The following is an 18,013-nucleotide window of genomic DNA, read 5'->3' on the forward strand; positions in this document are numbered from 1 at the left end:
TTTAGTCAAAACGCCATTTGACAAGGACTCTAACCTTTGAAACTTTAGTCAAAACGCCATTTGACAAGGACTCTAACCTTTCAAACTTTAGTCAAAACGCCATTTGAAAAGGACTCTAACCTTTCGGACTTTAGTCAAAACGCCGTTTGACAAGGACTCTAACCTTTCGGAAACAGTGAGAAAGAGAAATAAAAAGAAATTAATAAATAGATAAAAAGAAAAGATAAAAACATTATAAAAACATTATAAAAACTAAGATAAACTAAGTAAAGATAAAAACATTAAAAACATCGAAGACATCAAAACCCCATACTCTAATCCTAATTTAGCCATAAGCAACTCTAAACAGGTGGGTTTTAAATTGAGATTTAAAGGCACCCAGTGTTTCAGCTGTTTTACAGTTTTCTGGAAGTTTGTTCCAAATCTGTGGTGCATAGAAACTGAATGCTGCTTCTCCTCGTTTGGTTCTGGTTCTGGGGATGCAGAGCAGACCGGAACCAGAAGATCTGAGGCGTCTAGATGGTTGGTACAGCAATAACAGATCTTTAATGTATTGTGGTGCTAAACCGTTCAGTGATTTATAAACTAACAACAGTATTTTAAAGTCTATTCTTTGAGCTACAGGGAGCCAGTGTAGGGACTTTAAAACTGGTGTTATGTGCGCTATCTTCCTGGTTTTATTGAGAACGCGAGCAGCAGCGTTCTGGATCAGCTGCAGCTGTTTGATTTATTAGTCAGACCTGTGAAGACGTTGCAGTAATCAATGCGGCTGAAGATAAACGCCTGGATGAGTTTCTCTAGATTGTGCTGAGACATTAGTCCTCTAATCCTGGAGATGTTCTAAAGGTGATAGAAGGCCGACTTTGTGACTGTCTTAATGTGGTTCTGAAGGTTCAGGTCAGAGTCCATCACTACTCCCAGCAAAGTTTCAGCAAAGTTATCCCACTTTTTTCAATTGCTTGCGCCCTAATCAGACGCACATAGTACGTGTTTTCTCCCAGTCAATGGGAGAACGGTACCTGATGGGGAAACACGAATCCACATGCCTTCAATTTCTTCAGTTTCAAAGAACCTAGCAAAAACTAGGCGGGGCAAGAGTATTACACGTTTTCGATGTGCACCGTTACTGTGTAAACAAAGATTGTAATTAGAACGTTTTCATGTAGATGATCCAACAAAAACGGAACAAAAATTCTGTTTTTGTTGGATCATTGTCGTGTAAACGTCCCCTAAGACGATTTGTTTTTGCTGCTTTTATGACAATACTGGGATATTCTGTTAGCCCCGCCTTCTTCGCATGAAGTAACGAATATTTGTCAGAAAGATGATGCAGCAAGCTGGAGCTCTGCTAAAGCTGAAGCTCTATTGATCATGCCAGTCAGCGGGAGCTGGAGCTCACGCTCCTTTAATGATGTGACTGTTTCCTATGGAAAACATCCATGAGAAACATGTCATCTGTCCCCGGCTTGTTACCATCATGTGAATCCTGCAAGCGGCTAATGACTTTTTCAGATGACGACGTCTCACAGCAGCAGCTCTACGTTCCCTTCTGTCTCGTGTCGTTTCGTTTACCCCATTATCCCACCTGCTCCTGAAAAACAATTAAATGAACTCCAAAAATGTAACGCAGTCTCTTGCTTTTCCTGACTCGGAAAAAAAACCAAAAAAAACTGAAGCTGCTGAAGAAACTTTCTAAGCCTTGTGAATCCTTTTATAACTTGTGGCTTTCTTACCTAAAACAGGAGGTTTAAGTGGAACAATAGAACAATGTCCACAAAAAATATTTCCTCGGTGATTAAAAAGTTTCTTTTGGCAGATTTTGGACACAAGAGACGACTAACTCCATTCATGGAGGATTAAAGACAACAGTCTTCTAAATTAGGCTGGAACATCAAACAACACAGATAATACGATGTGTGTACATTCGCACAGACAAGACAAAACTAAACAAATGTCTTAAAAACTACTTAAAAAAAACACTTTACTAATGGTACGCAGAGTTCTGTCTGTAGTTTGGCTTAACTGCAAAGTGATTTCACTAGTGTGATTTAACAAAATAGAGTATGTGTTATTAGCAATGGTCCCTTTGCTGCTAAATAAATGTTCTCTGAAGCCAGAGTACTCTTACAGATGGAAACAAATTGTCTTCTAATTAATTTTATCTTCTACCTTCATAAAAACCTTCCAGGACTTGCTGCTAAGAAGCTTCCCAACAGCAAGCGCATTTCTTGAGTAAAATGTCCTGTTTATAAACTCACAAGATACATTTTTTAAAGGGGAGTTTCATGTGTTTTCTAGCTACATTGAGCCATTTGACCTTGATATTTACTGCCTTGACATTGGACCGTTGTCTCTCTTTTTTGTTTTTTTAAGAATACTTTATTTTATTATTATTTTTTTTTTAGTAATTCTTTTAGTAATTTTTTAGTTAGTTGGTTTTGCACAGTTGAATGGTTGCCACGGGAGATTAAAGGATTTCTCAAACAGGCATGGAAGAATCAAGGCAACTCTCCAAGTATGTTTTGATGAGGGAATGAGATTATAACATAATATATGTATAACATACATAATGCTGCCCCTTTAAGAAACAGTTAAACTAAAAATGTATTCTTACTTTCAGGAGATAAATTTCTCAAGGATCATTTCTCAATGTAATATATTATGGAAATGGCTGTTCTTGGTTATAACAATAAAATAGTACTTTATTTCTATTTTTAGCTGTCAGCAATCATATTGTAAGATTTCTTTTAGAGTTTTTCGGGTGTCATCTTCTCCAAGTCTAGAAAGTCTAGTGCTAAGTTAGTTCCGATATCAGTACAATTCAATGGCAATGATTGAATTTGTTGTGAATTCAAACAATCCAAAAAGTACTATAAAATCGCTGACCGATTGCAGTTGTTACTATAAGAACTTTTTGCGCTAGAACATCAACTTTAAACTTTTTAGACCTGAAACTGAAAATTTTGACTTACAAGTACAAATCCACGTGCAAATGTAATACTCCTCTGTGAAGGCATATCTAGACGCCCGTCCGTTTAGCAATTTACATCGACGTTAGGACTAGGCAGGGTGTTATCGTCACATGACCTTTTTTTTTTTCTTAATATGGCCTATTTTTCATTCTAAATTTAGTCATTGCTTTCTAACACTTATAAATGACAAAACCTGTTTTAAGAAATCCCCTGTTATAAGCGAGGCTGTAAGGCCACACTCCATTAGCAGTCATACGCCGCAAAGTGAGTCTTGGCCCTGTAACAGTGCAGCCATTAGACTCGTCAACCTTCAGAAAATGGAGTGTTCATGAGATCCCTCCAATAAGTACAAAAACATTCTGCCACCTAACACATAATACACATTATAGGAACATGGCGCTTGGTCCTCCAACACCCTGGCATCACTCACTGTTTCCCTTACTTGACCTTTGCTAGGTGCCAGCCGTGTGAAACCAAAGCAAGGGTTTTACCCACCGAGGCAGCTCAGGCCTTCTCCACAGATATGACACAAAAAGATTCAAAAAGTCAAACATTCTGACTCTGGAAAACAATCGTGAAGAAAATGTCACGGTTGCTCAAATAAATAAACCTCAAAATGTTAATCTTGTAATGTAGAACTCAAAATATCTTGACATTATGTTAATGAGTGAAAGTTAGAATGTTGGCTCGTTTTCATACAGATTTGTTTAAAATTTGTCCAGAGGCAGGAAAAGAGAAAAGAGAAATACATTAAGCTCCACTGCTATTACAGTCATATTCAGTGATTCAGAATATACGTCCTGATGAGTCTCGTCACTAAAAATACCTTTGGAAAATACCAATCTTTAAGGAGGTATTAGTCATATGCCAATAAGACCACATTTCTATTTTTAATTTTAAAAAATTATTTTTATTTTTTCTTACTTGTCTGATGTAATATTCTAATTTTAAATGCCATGATTTCAATAACTCAGATAAATAAAGGCTTTCAAGCATCCATCTGTGTGAAATTAATCTTTATAAGTTTCACTTGGTGATAAAATTCCTACAATAAATGGACTTTAAAAGAAAAATGTTTTTTGAAAGGGTCTGTAAATAAAACTTCAATGTAAAAAAAAGTCTGAATACTTAATTATCATGCTATATGCATATGCAGACACTCTCTCTACGCCGTTAAAGATTAACTTAACTTTGAATGCTGAATACTTGGAATTGCTCACGACATTGGTGTTAGACATATTTGATTAATTTGGAAAATATATTTTTTGAACTTTCACCACAGATGGTCAGGTTATCATAATGTGTGAAAAAGGGGGAAAAAAGGAAGATGGGCCCAAAGAAACAGTCTTAACATAACCCATCTTAAAACACACAGGACTTTTTAATTTTAATAAATAATACCCATATAAAATGTGTGCTGGTAGACGCTTCAACAGATGTAGACAGCAGGACAGTTGCTTAAGTCAGACGTCAAAACATCAAGGCTGTCAACTGGCAGAAAAATGCTCCTGAACAAACTGTAAAATACACCGAAGGTCACCGGGGGAACGTGCATCCACTCCAAATGGAAACCATTATTAACAGTTAGGTAGAGGAGAAAACAAAGTTGGAGTGGGCTAAAGAGAAGCAGGCATTGGACTCTGGATGATTGGATGAAAGTGATATTCGGTGATGACTCACCAATCTGCATTGGTCTAGGAGATAATGCCAAAAGCTTTGCTCGTGCAAGGAAGTCCAGAGAGCCTTGTAGTGATGACTGCTTGAAGAAAACAAACATTTCAGCAGTCAGCGACGATAAGCAAACAGCATGTCAGGCGAAAGGCAAGGAGAAGATGGAAGTCATTACCTCAGCAGAGTTAATGCGCAGGTGGATGCTCAGTGTCTGGCACACTTTCCTCATTATTTCAAGTGAACGGCGGTTCGAAGAAGATGAAATCATTTTTGAAATAATGATAATGCATGTTGCAACCATCGGAATGTTGCTCGAGGAGAGGAATATAAGCTCGATATGCGCTTCATGACACGGCCTGCAACCCTCGTGCTGATTTCCCATGGGACGTTTAAATGCTTACATCCAGCCCCACCCCGGGTTCAGACAGCACTCCGAGTTCGCTGTAGTTTACCAACACCGGCTGCTTTCCCCTTATATTTAGGGTCAAACCGGAGAGAGAGTAAAAAACTAAATGTATGTTCACTAGCTGGAAGACTCATTTCTACATTTTTTTGAAGCTTTTAGCAGGTGATTGCCAATTTAGCCAATTCATTTTTTTCCCTTTGAAATCTGTAAAACAGAAGTTTATCAATTTACAACAAAGACTAAATGATTTAGGTTTGCCATTTGAACCTTTCTTTAAGTGAAAAGCCAGATTAATGTGGGAACCATTCAGATCTTCAGGGGCTTTCTGCACAGACCGATGGTCCAGAATTGTAATGTTTATTTATTGAGAATGTGCATATCGTTTAATTTGATGCAACATTTTTTTGATAAGAAATTAATTTAACTTACTTAAATTTAATTATGCATTTGATTTACATCTGATATTGTTCAACATTTAAAATTGAAAGGAATTATTACGTGTACTTTGTAAAAGAGCAAAGTTTAATCCTCTTACTTTGGTTGGTGTGTTACCATAGCTACAACCTGCTCACAAGTACATCTCGTCAAATCAATAAGCAATTATCAGTGATCAATCTTAAACTTGACCAACCAAATCTGGTTGGGGGCCCTCAAATTGCATTTTGCTCAGCTCCCCAGAAAATCTTGGACTAGCCCTGGTCACATTTCAAAGTGAGATGATTTATTTATTTTTTTTTAAATTGACTCAGAATGAACAATGTTGAGTATCCAAGTATTTCTTGTCTTAAGTCGTCTTTGTCTGGAGCTTGGCGCGGAGGTTTGCAGTGATCGTGAGGGTCCAGGATCAGCTGAAAAGCGGCGAACACTCGACAACACCAGAAGTCGTAAATGTCAAAAATATTGCAGGGAAAGGAGGAGAAAAAATGTTTCTCTTCTCGACCAACGTTGATAGATTTTGTTTTATTGTCACACATTACTCTTGCTGAAAAACACATGCTTTCATAAAATCATTTAACAAAATAGTGCCTTTACAGCTTTAATTAACTGATAATGTGCTGTGAAAGAACAACTAGTTCTCTGTTCTTCACCCTCTTCTCTTTGCTACATCAAACAGTTATTGGGAGTAATTCTCAGAGCAGCAGAGCCAGCCTTCCCCTCGCTGCCTCCTTTCCTTCCCTCCCTCCATCTGGTCGCGTTGTGTCGAAGCTCCCAGCATGGCCGACAGATAAGCCTGTGTGATGGATAGTTGGTGTCACCATCCAAAGCTGTCCTTATCTGTTAACGCAGAGCTGATGTTTCATGTGGTGGCTCTGTGTGTGTGGGAGCCGGGCTCCTATATGTTTGTGTGAATCAGCATTTTTCTTCACTCGCTGCGCTCCAAAAACACAAAACCTTAGCAAGTTATTCTTGGTCTACTTTCTAGTGCAATGTTAGAAAATGTATAAAAAAACATCAGTTTTTAGAATGTTATCTTACTTCTGATTCATTATTCTATAATTATTACATTTGTTGCTGGATGGTTCCTATTGTTTGTTTTGCGCTTGCAAATGTTTAGAGGCAAAGCAGAGTGAGAGTGGTCATGGGGGAGTTTATGCCTCCAGTTAAGAGAGGAATGGTTACAGGCAGCAGTGGTTAAAATACCCAACAACCCTGTCTCATTAGGTTAAGTTGGTCTGCTACTGGGTTTCTAAGGTTTTGTCCGTCCTGCCACAGAATTTCATCAAAGATGCTAGTTTTTCAGAAAGTTAAACTTCATGCCAGTTCACACCCCTCAAACTCCTCCACATGGCAAAAAAAAAAAAAAATATATATATATATATATATATATATATATATATATATATATATATATATATAATTTTTTTTTTTACATTAATTTTATGTGGAAAAACTAGTGCATGTTTGTCAAACTGAAGAAAAGTGCTGTATGCTTTTTTTTCATTTTGCTTCAGAATTACAATCTGGAACGTCTGTTTTCAGGACTTTGTAGCAGCAGTTTCAGAAATCAGAAATCACGGTTTTATACAGAACACCTCAAGCAAGGTCAGGTTGGATGGAGAACCTCTGGCAACATCGGTTTTCAAACCACATGTTCTTAATGTAATGTAATTTTATTTATATAGCACATTTTCAGCAGCAAGGCAATTCAAAGTGCTTTACAAGATTTAAAAGGAAATACAAACAAAATAAACCAAAGGAAAGAGCAAAAGAAGAAAAAGCTAATAATGTTGATCCAAAGTATATAAACTAGTTGTTCCTAGTAAGTAAGTAACTTCTAGTCTAATTCATTTTCTGGATTGGAAGAATAGGAATCTAAAAAGTAGTTGCTAATCTAGTTTTTCTGGATTCCAAGTTTGTTCTAATTCCTTCTCTGGGTTAAAAGTGAGCACTCCACAGTTTCTAACAAGTAATAATCTAAAAAGTAACTGATAAGTAGGATGAAAAGACTACATTGAGTAGGATATGGCACATATAGCAAGACGAAAACAAAGATATGCTGACAAAGACGTTGAGGTCAGGGAGTGTTTGTTTGTAGCTGTGATGTAACTTTGCAGATCAGCCCATGTCTCTCCCAGCTTGTTCTCCCAAATAAAAGTCTCTGATAAAGGTTGAAATATCAAGAGCAAGTCCTTGAGAGTTCAGCCATAAGTTTCCCCGGGTGACTTCAGGAGGGGTGAGATAGCCGCCAAGGCCACAGGAAGCCAGATTCAGAATAACAAATTCTTTTTAGATCAGGCAGACTTAAAATTTCTGTCTGCCCTCGAGTCATTAACCGGTATGTCTCTTTTAGTTCATCCCAATCATCCAAATTAGTGTGGCCGTTCCACTGAACCGAAGCTAACAACTTCTCCAAGATCGATTCCATCCCGCTGGTGAGTTTTGAGTCCTCAGCTGGGCTGCGAGTCTCGGCAAGACTCGCATCCAACTTGCGTCTCTGTCCCACAAGATGCAGTCTGAGCGTTCGCTAGCTTGGCCAAATCAGTCACAAATTTATCGATAAGCCAGGTATCCGCAAGCTCCAAACAGCAGAAATCCTGTTATGAATAAATCCAGGGTGAATCCCGTTGGGTGTGTCCCCGCAGGACAAGAGGGCTCTCCTGTGCCCAGTCTTCTCGATGAGAAAGTTTGATCAATTGGCATTGAGAGACCGGTTGACCAGATCCATAATGTGTAGATTCAGAAGATGTGCAAAGAAAAGCTCCAAAAAAGCAACAACAACAACAAAAAAAAAGAGAGCAAGCAGGGAGAGAATGGGAAGGTAGAGGAGCAGAGGAAAAAGCATCCACCTTCACAGAGAGCTGGAGAGAAAGTATCAACTGGATCAATGTGGATGCTTTGAGCAAAACCAACACATGAACATGCTTTGACTGGAAATATTCCATTGTAGATCTGGCTGCAAGTTTAGAGCAGCAGCTAGGACAAAAGTTTCAGTGGCACAACTAAACAAAATAAAAAAAATAAAAAAAATACATTTTACTTACACATATATATGTGTGTTGTCTTCATAGTTTTACTTGATTCATGTAAAGTGTGAGTGTTTAGAAAACCTCCATATGAATAAATTATTAGTATTATTATTTGTCCTGTTTACAATTAAAGCATTTTCTTGTACAATAAAAACATTACATTGCTGTCTACAAAAAAATTGTGAAAAAAGTACAGAATTTAAAACACCTTATAAATACAGCAAAATATATATCTACAAAAACAGGAAAATAGTAATGCATATAAAAATTATAAATATTTGTGTCTTCATCGAAGTAAATTACTCTTTATGGTTTTGTATGAACTGAAAACCATTCTCTGGGAGCACCAGCATTTTGTCAGGGGTGGTCACAAGCCCCCTCTCCTCCCCCTCTTGGGAGCGCCACTGTACATTCAGTATTTTACAGCTTTTTCTTCATAAACAGCCATTTCTTGAGCTCAGTCCATCTTCCCATCGGCTATGACCAGCTAACTTGCCCCTGCTGAGGAAAAAGTATCCCTTGCAGCATGATTCTGCCATCAACATGTCTCACAGAGGCTCATGTACGGCGTTAGTTTTCCCACTACAAACAGGCTAAAAAGTCTTACATATATTTAAGTTTGTGGCTTTAAAGTGAGAAAACATGTGGTATGAATAGCAGGGCTAGTTGATGTACATCTATTTCTTGCACCGAAGCCCAAGATCTACATGTTTCTTCCACTCCAGTCCATGGGAGAGTTCCATTGTGACCCATAAAGTGCATTCAAGTTACAATAAATACATGAACTTTGTACCAAACAATGGCAGCTCTCCATTTACCCTAATTTTTCTTTTCTTATTTTTTCCCTCTTTCTTTTTCTGCTCACAGCTGCCCGTTTCCATGGTGTCCAGGGACCCCTTTTTCTCCAGCTTCCTGCTGGGTATAAATGCTGTAAGAAAAAAAAAACAACTTCCAAGCTATTTTTCCACATTGATGCACAGTTTCCTCCTCGACCAGAAGTGGCTTTTTGTGGAGAGGGCCAGGATGTTTTGAGGCACTCACTCAAACACTCCAAGCAAATGGACACAAAGGAAAAAAATCCAATCAAGAAGGGAAAGAAAAGGGGATGGGGGAAACAAAAAGAAGCATTCGAGGAAGGACGTTTACATCCTACAGGAGGGTTCTATGTGTTTGTGCGCTCATAACTACCGATGTGCTCCACACTGGCGAGTACTGACAATAGTAGGTCAGAGTCGTGTTGTAAAAGCTGCCCCGGAGGGCAATAAAAGCCAACTCTCGCTCTGCATATTTTTCTTTTTTTTTCCCCCCCTTTGGCTAAATTAGTAAAAACAAAAAAAAACCTAAAAGGAACAATGCAGCCTCTCCATTGTTTTTAATAATGAGTTGATTCTCAAAGTGCTGTCCAAGTTGTGGTTTTCATTTTCCCATGTTGTTGGATGGCAGCAGACACGCAATTAAAGTCATTGTTTCATTAGAGCCTGCTGCCTGCGAGAGGGAATGAAAACGACCACAACACTCCCCTGCTGCTGTTTTCATGGCTTTTTGTTGCACATACACGCACACAGACAAGGTTGTATTTCGACCCATATTAGGAGTTTGTTTTAACTTCCATTTATTTTAAGAACTGGATTTAAACCTAACTTACACTTACCCTAACAGTAACCATGAACAGTACGATCCTAACCAAAGCTTAATTCACACCATACCTCTAACCTAGCCTGGCCATTGGATTCCTGTGTTATTCTGCCTGATTCTCATCGTCCCTTCAGTGCTCCAGTCTAGATTTCTTCCATTCACTTGGATTCCTCCAGCACAATTTCTACCGGGCCAATCAGCGAACAGAAGGAGGAGTTCGGAACGATGATGTTGATTCTCCGCTCTGTTTTGTAGTCTGCCTGTAGTTTTAGCAATGGCAGTGGAGGGAGTCAATAAAGCCGCTCAGTCCATGTTGGTCACGCTTCCAAATATTGAACTGACAATTTCCGTCAAACTGGCACATTACACACGTCAGCCAAACATTAGCAACTGGGTAACATCTAAAACTTTAACAGAGTCCATGCCTCCAGGAAGCAAGTGTTTCTCAATAGTCAAGAGCCCAGACCCTCTATTCTAACTTCCAAGCAGCATATAAGAGGACGACCGCCAAATTAGGAACAGGTATTTTCAGAATATTAAGCCTAGGTCACATTGGAAGCAGTCTGGTAAAAACCCACTACTTGTTCTATGTTTTGCTTCGCACAGAGGGTCTGCATTCACCTCAGAAAGTTATAGTTGCTCCCCTGTTGGGGGCATTCAACATGTTGGATTGTCCTGGTCCCGTATGGCAGAGTGCAGTGTTCAACGAGGAGGAAGGTGAACGCAGCCTTTTGAACGTGAAGTTTAGATAAATCAGAAAGCGAGGTGACGGAAACACGAAGGGGAATTAAAAAAATACAGAAGACAAAAAAAAGAACTGCCATGGCGCACCAGAACGTCCAGTGGACATTGTAGATGTCTTTGAATTGTTTTTTTTTATGCTAAAAACAGTCCACAAACTACTACCACTGCTTCTTCCCAGATGACCATATTTGCTTACTCTGAAGTCACGTTTGGTCTCAAGAGGTTTAGTGAGATTTCCCATCTCGCATCTGAATGTTGGGGAGTGAGATTTTGTTCTGTGTGGTGTGTTCTGTGTGGTGTGTGATACTGTGTTCATCACACACTGCATGACCAAACACACATTTATGCCCTAAAATTATTGATGCTCTTGGCATATTTGATGATTTAAAAATAATCTTCATGTTATCCTGTTTTAGCTAAGGTTTTCTGTTGTTGTGTTTGTGGTCTCTTGGGTTTCATGTTGGCCGACATCTTTAAAATCTTGCCATGTGGACCGGGCTTTAGTGAAAATACAAGAGAAGTATCATAAGTGGGATAGATAAACCATTACACACACGCACGCATACAAACACAGGCTTTCCTCTCCCTTTCCAAAGACACACGTACACAAATCAAATTTCAGGTTTTAGCTCGCCTCAGGCCTCCAGTGGGTCCTTATCACTAATCCTACGGCTGTGATTTACAGCGTAGAGTAAACCTGCAGAACTCTAAATTTACTTTTCTCAGTAGCTGAACATATGCTAGCACAAAGTTTAAATAGTTGGAACATAGCCAGGTCGTTTACTGAAAACTTTACGAGATAATATAAACAAAAAGCTACAAATAAACAGTTACCCTGGGTTACGAGCAGGGGAAGTAGATTAGTCATTAATCTGATGCAACTACAGTTAAACCCCAGATTCTTCGTACTACCCAGCAAGACTCAGATTGCAGAAAAAAAAATACTTCATCTGTTTTCATTAAAAAAAAAAAAACATTTTCCTTTTATCCTAATCAATGAAGGAATCGTTATTGGTTTTATAGCAATAAAGCCCTTCTTATAATTGCTTACCAGTTGTTTCCACTGGTGTTTAAGCTATCTATATTGAGCTCCAAGTCTTTTAGATTCAAAGCCCTGGTGTGGGCAGTCCAAAATATTAATTTAATTTCCAATCAGATGAAACATGTTGATAACATGAAGATTATTTTTAAACCATGAAATCTGCCAAGAGTATCAATAATTTTAGGGCATAAATGTGTATTCATACATGAAATTCATACACTGAGAATTTTATTACACAAATTTATATTTCAAATGTTTTTTTGTGTATTTACTTTGATTATTATAGATTAGAGCTAATAAAAACTTAAAATTCAATTTCACATAAAAATGTTATTACTTCATACCAATAAAAAGAAGCAGGCTTTTTAATAGAAAAATTCAATGTTTTGACCTAAGACCATCGTTAACCACTTTCACAAAAAAGGATATGCCACAAAAAGTCACTGGCAAAGAAGTAAGCTGCTGGAAAATTGAGTGAGAAGAAAAAATGTGAGAAAAAGGATTGTTTGCAACAGGGATTACAGTAGCCTTAAGCTAATTGTGAAAAAAAAAAAAAAAAAAAACCTTACCAAGAGTTTCATTCAAAAGGATCCAAAAGACCTGCACTGCAGCTAGAGCTAGTACTTATTAAGAAATGTGAAAAGATTCTAATTCAAAGACAGTGATCCCTCGTTTTTCGTGGGGGTTGTGTTCCGAAAATAACCCGCGATAAGTGAAATCCGCAAAGTAGTTACCTTTAGTTTTTATAATTATTACACAGCATAATTAAATACTGTACATTGAAACCAAAGAACAAAACCTGTTTTCAGGTCAGCGGATGTGTGTGTTCATCAATGGGGCCTTAATGTGATCCGGAGTCATGTCATTAAAGCGTCTCCTCCAACCTGCCCCGAGAGATTCACAGCTGTATTTACAGCAGAGCAATGGATCTCGTCAAGCGAGCCTCCGGTCGGGTTCTGCTGCCCCTGGCCACAGTTTTTTCCAGCAGGCATTCAAAGTTTTCAGCTTTCACCTCTTGAATGGCCAAGCTGTATTATTTATATTTATATACCGTAACGTTATTGGCACACAGGTAGAGAAGGAGCTCGGAGACTATTTAGCCAATCAGGACGCAGAACACAATGCACTGTGAAAAACAATGCACAAAAATCCGCGAAGTTTCTGGCCGAAACCTTTGTATTCACGTGTTTCTAATACATCCGTAAATTTGACGCGCGAGCGACATTCTCTAACATTAACTTACGACAAAACTGCTTTTCTTCATCCACTGGGGATTAATTTCTGCTTCAAAAAACCGATCTGAAGAGACGTGTTCAAGATGCATAAAAAAAAAAAAAAGAGTGTCAGCAAAGCTATTCAAACCTAAATTAGCATCTCAATGCTAAGCTCAGACATTCCCAATGCTATTGCTAGCATCCACAGTATCCACAGCACTATTGCAACAACCAGTGAAATGAGGGGGTTGTGGAATCAGGGGTTGTGGAAACACTTGAAATATAAGTGGGTAGAACTTTAATGGTTGAATAACTTAAATAACTAGTCAAAAACAATAAATATTGTTGTTGATCTCATTTGCCCTTTCATTCAATAATTTAGTACCAAAAGCATATTTTTATTGAAATTTTTGTTTTTTTGATCCATATACAATTTGATTAAAATGTGATTAATTAATTACATTAAGTCCACTAAATTGTTTTGGTAAAAGAGAAAATAAACCCAGCAGGCCAAGTGTCCAACTTTAGCATTAGATATATGGTGGGAAAATAAACAAACGTTAGATTAGCATGGTTTGCTAAGGAAATAATTATAATATCTAGCTAACTAAATAAATAATATTTTCTAGTCAGGCAGAAGTAAACCACAGGATCATATAAAGTTATAAAAAACACTGGCCATCTAAAATAAAAAAAGTTTATTTCTGATAGCGAATGCCAGATTTGTTGATTGTACTCCTGATTAATGATGTCCGTCTGATTCCAGGGGAACTAAAAGCTGGCGGGTTGACCTGGGAAAAGCAGCAGTACAGATGGAACATCACAATTCTGTGAAATGTGCCTCTCAGTCTCTCTTCCTGTTACTTTCATGACAAAGAATATCAGCTAACGCAAATCCCACAGGAACGACAACTGCTCCAGTCCCTGATTAGGACCACCTCAAAGGACAAGTCATTCCCAGAGCTGTGCCAGACACCGCACCAAGGAGCCATATCCTTCAAACTTAAGAATACATGAGCAAGCTTATGACATTTTTTTGTTTTTAGAAAATGAAATGGCTTACAATGAGGAATTCACTTCTTAAATTTAAAATGTTCCTTCTCTGTGGCAGCTTCAGTGGAAAAAAGCAAGCTAGATGCAGCATTTGTTGCTAGCTGCCAAAGCTAGCAACAAATGATGCTAGCTTTAGCAGAAAGTGGGATTCTCAGAATAAACCGCATAAAGAACAGCAGACACAGCAACCATGTGTCTGAAAATATTTGTACGTACTGTTTGCATTATTGTCTTCTGTCAGAGCGTTTAAATCTACAGAGTTTTCAATGTCTTTATCAACAACACTATGGACTAAAAACAGAAAAACCTAACTTACAGAGAAACCAAGTTGCTTCAGGTCCAACGTGAAGTTTCCACAATCAGTGATGAATCAGGAAGCTGTGTCATCTGCTGGTGTCGGTCCAAAGCGCATCAAGTCCAGCGCCCACTTTATGGAGATGCTGATTTCATTTTCCAGCAGGTGTTGGCACCTGCCCACGCTGCTAAAAAGAATATGTGTGTTAACGACCACAGTATCGCTGCGTCTGATTGGCCAGCAGTGAAACCTGTGGAAATTCTATGGAGTATTGTCCAGAGGAAGATGAGCGGCACCAGAGCCAGCATCGCAGCTGCACAAGTGGCTTTTAAAGCAACCCAGGCTTCCTGAACACCTCAGCAGAACCACAGGCTAATTGCCTCGATCCCGGGCTGGACTGACGCAGTAATTCATGCACAAACAGCTTCCACCCTGCATTAATTGCACATACTGTGCAGTGCATGGACATACTTTTCCATAGGGTAGGAATTCATTATTTTGTCAGTCTTATGTAATACTCTATTCCTCTGGTAAAGTAAAATGAGTTTTTTATTTAGATGCAAGCTATAATTATCAAAGCTTCAAGAAGACTTTAAATATATGACCACGTGTATTGAATTTATATAAAGTAATGAGTTTCACTGTTTTTGTGGAAGTTTAGGAATAAATGATCTTGTAATTTATAAGAAAATTATTTTTTAGTACTCACTTGTAATTAAATCATATATTTTCCTGAGATAAATTTATAAAAACATAGATGTGCCAATGTGTCTTTTGAAGACTTGAATGTTTAATGAGATGCAATATTGTTTGTTGTTTGGACAGCAGATGGCGGACTGGAGTGGACGCCCGGCTAATAGCGGATTATTCACAGAAAATCCACTTTTTATCCCCAAAAGCGGAAGTCAGACTATAGATATTAGCTTCCTATGTATTATTTAGACGCTTTCAACTCTGCATAATAAAATATATTTGGTTTTTGAACTAATAGAATAGAGAGTTCTAAGCATTGGAAGCTGCGAGGCTAATGCTAACTTTAGCTTCATTTGTGGATAACTGTTAAGCTGCTCTTTGGGGTACTTTCACAGTACTTATGAGTCCGCTACATCATCACTGGTTCCTTTTTCTTTTTTAATCAGGATCACAAAATGCTGCCAGTCAAATGTTTAATTTTGAATATAAACATTTTAACTGCCAGAGCTAGCAAACAAATTCAGGAGCAGTAGCTTGTTTTAACGCGATACAAAACTCGGTGAAACAAGGACATTTCATGTTTTACCGAGAAATGTTCACATTTTAGCAAGTCATAAGATTTGTGTGTCATGAAAACCAAAATATGGTTTCATTTAAATGAAATGTTACAGTAAGATGGAAAGTAGTGTAATTTTTTTTCAGACAGTAAATAAACCACACTGGACATCTGGCTATCTTTAGTTAAATGTTAGCGGATTTTTCTGTGAACCATGACTCCAAATTCTTTGTAGAAAATCAACCTCTTACCTCTAAGAGCATCGATAACAAAGACTGTAGATTTGTTAGCTTCTTCTATATTACGCTTTCCACTACATGTATTAAGAATATTAAAGTACATTTGCCATTTGAATTATTTAGTATTCTTACAGGATTTTAACTATTTCAGAAGTAAATCTGTCAGAGTAGCACATTTTTATATTATAATGAGAAAGTTCCTCATTTCACGTGGTTTCTAAGTCGTAATGACTACAAAGCGCCAACACAACGAGGCAACTCACAAATTACTTCCTTTAGTATTTCAAAAGAAGAACAACAAATATATCACGCATACAGAATGAGAGGCTTTAAGAACTCACCTTAAAATCCGCTGCCCATAACAACTCAAGACTAAAATTACCCCAGAACAAATCACATATTAACAGGAACGGCAGAGGACACCTCAAGAAACATCCGAGGTATTTTAATATCGCAAGATCGGACGCCGCAAGATCATGTTACACCACGACTAAAGCCTCGTTCTTCTTCTCTACCGAGCAGAAGACCAAAACACACACAGTCTGTGATTTCTAGAGCACGTCCAAAGATTCTAGAGGCAGTAAAAAGCATCATCATAACTTTCCTTCATGGTAATTGATAGGCTGTCTGGGGGAAAGGAGCATTCCTGTAGCCTGACTGCCATGTCTCATTTTCACTTATGGGACAGTGCCCTGAGAAGATTCAAGCTCCAGGGAACAAAAGGTACGTATAAAGGAGAACGGTTGGGGAAAGGCACAGCTACTCCACAAGATGGTAGAAACTGAGCGCGACGATGCAGGTGATGTATGGGGGACTAACGAAGAAAGATAAAGTGAAGGGGGACATCTTGCCAAAGCGGTAGCCTCTGTTTTTTGGCTTTAAGGAGCCGAGAAGCTCTGCAGCTGTGAAATTTAAATCACGTTGTGGGAGAAGTGGACTCGGCACAAGTGGCTGGACACTGGGAAGTGTTTATGCGACCAGATGCTTTAGACATATCTGATCGAAAGACCATTCGGGAGTGTTCTTTCATCATATTGCATCATCCCGCAATATTTGCAAAGCTTGGTAATGCAAGACAGTGGTATGAAAATAGCAGAGCACCCCAAGGGGAGTATGAGTAAAACACGAGAGCAAGGGAATGTTAGTCACGATGTTGCCCACAAAAGCCTTGAAAAATCATCTTCCCAAATTGTAGATTGTGGATCACAGATGCTTTTAAACCTGAAAAGCATTAAAGCGGGCTACTGAAAATGGAACTGGAAGACAAAACAAATAGAACATTCTGTGGTTAAATTTGTTCGAGGAATCACTGAACATCAGAATCTCCCAAAAGCATATTAACTTCCCCATCTCGGCTGAGGGATAACATCCCCACAGCATGATGTTACCACCACCATGTTTCGTAGTGGGGTGATGAGCAGAAAATGTTCAAATTTGAGCTCGTCTGATCACACAACCTTTTTTCCTCATGTGCTGTGTCCCCGACATGACTTGTGGTGAATTGTAATCAAGATTTCTTACAGCGCTGGATTTGTTGATTGCACAATGCACGACGTAAGGTTGCTTCTTTTCAACCTTGTTACAATTTGTCATTAGCCTGGCTGTTGCCCTCCTGCTCTATTCCACTTGATTGAAACATTACTTACAGTACAATATGGGATTTCTCCCATTCACTTGGATTTCAACTGGGCCAATCTGAACAAAAGGACAAGTTACGAACGATGACGTCAATGTTCTGTGCTGTTTTTGAATTGTAGTCTGCCTGTAGTTTTAGTAATGGCAGCAGAGGAAGACGTTCAGTCCGTGTTGACCACATTTCCAATTACTGAGCAATTAAAGCCTGAGCAAGAGGAATAATAAAGGCATTTTATTGCTGGCGAAGATGTCATGGCCTTAATCCACACGGGGTTGCTTACAGTGGACGCAATTTCTAGTAAGCTTCATGGAGCTAGTGCATTCCACACGTCATGGACAAACATTACCAATTAGGTAAAATCAGATTGTTTAAAACCTGAACAAAGTCAAC

At 38.5% G+C, this 18,013-nt stretch overlaps 2 long non-coding RNA genes across 4 annotated transcripts in view; one reads left to right on the forward strand and one right to left on the reverse strand.

The window, feature by feature from the left end:
* LOC103143647 (uncharacterized) overlaps nt 1–14,680 on the forward strand; it is a 38,627-nt gene extending 23,947 nt beyond the window's left edge. Inside the window, exon 3 of the long non-coding RNA XR_476818.1 lies at nt 14,523–14,680. This is a non-coding gene — a long non-coding RNA (uncharacterized LOC103143647). The remainder of the gene's footprint in view (nt 1–14,522) is intronic.
* LOC103143654 (uncharacterized) overlaps nt 1–18,013 on the reverse strand; it is a 168,972-nt gene that overhangs the window by 84,100 nt on the left and 66,859 nt on the right. The window lies entirely within an intron of this gene.

Source organism: Poecilia formosa, unplaced genomic scaffold (genome assembly GCF_000485575.1).
Source record: "Poecilia formosa unplaced genomic scaffold, Poecilia_formosa-5.1.2 Scaffold4, whole genome shotgun sequence".
Classification (NCBI taxonomy): domain Eukaryota; kingdom Metazoa; phylum Chordata; class Actinopteri; order Cyprinodontiformes; family Poeciliidae; genus Poecilia; species Poecilia formosa.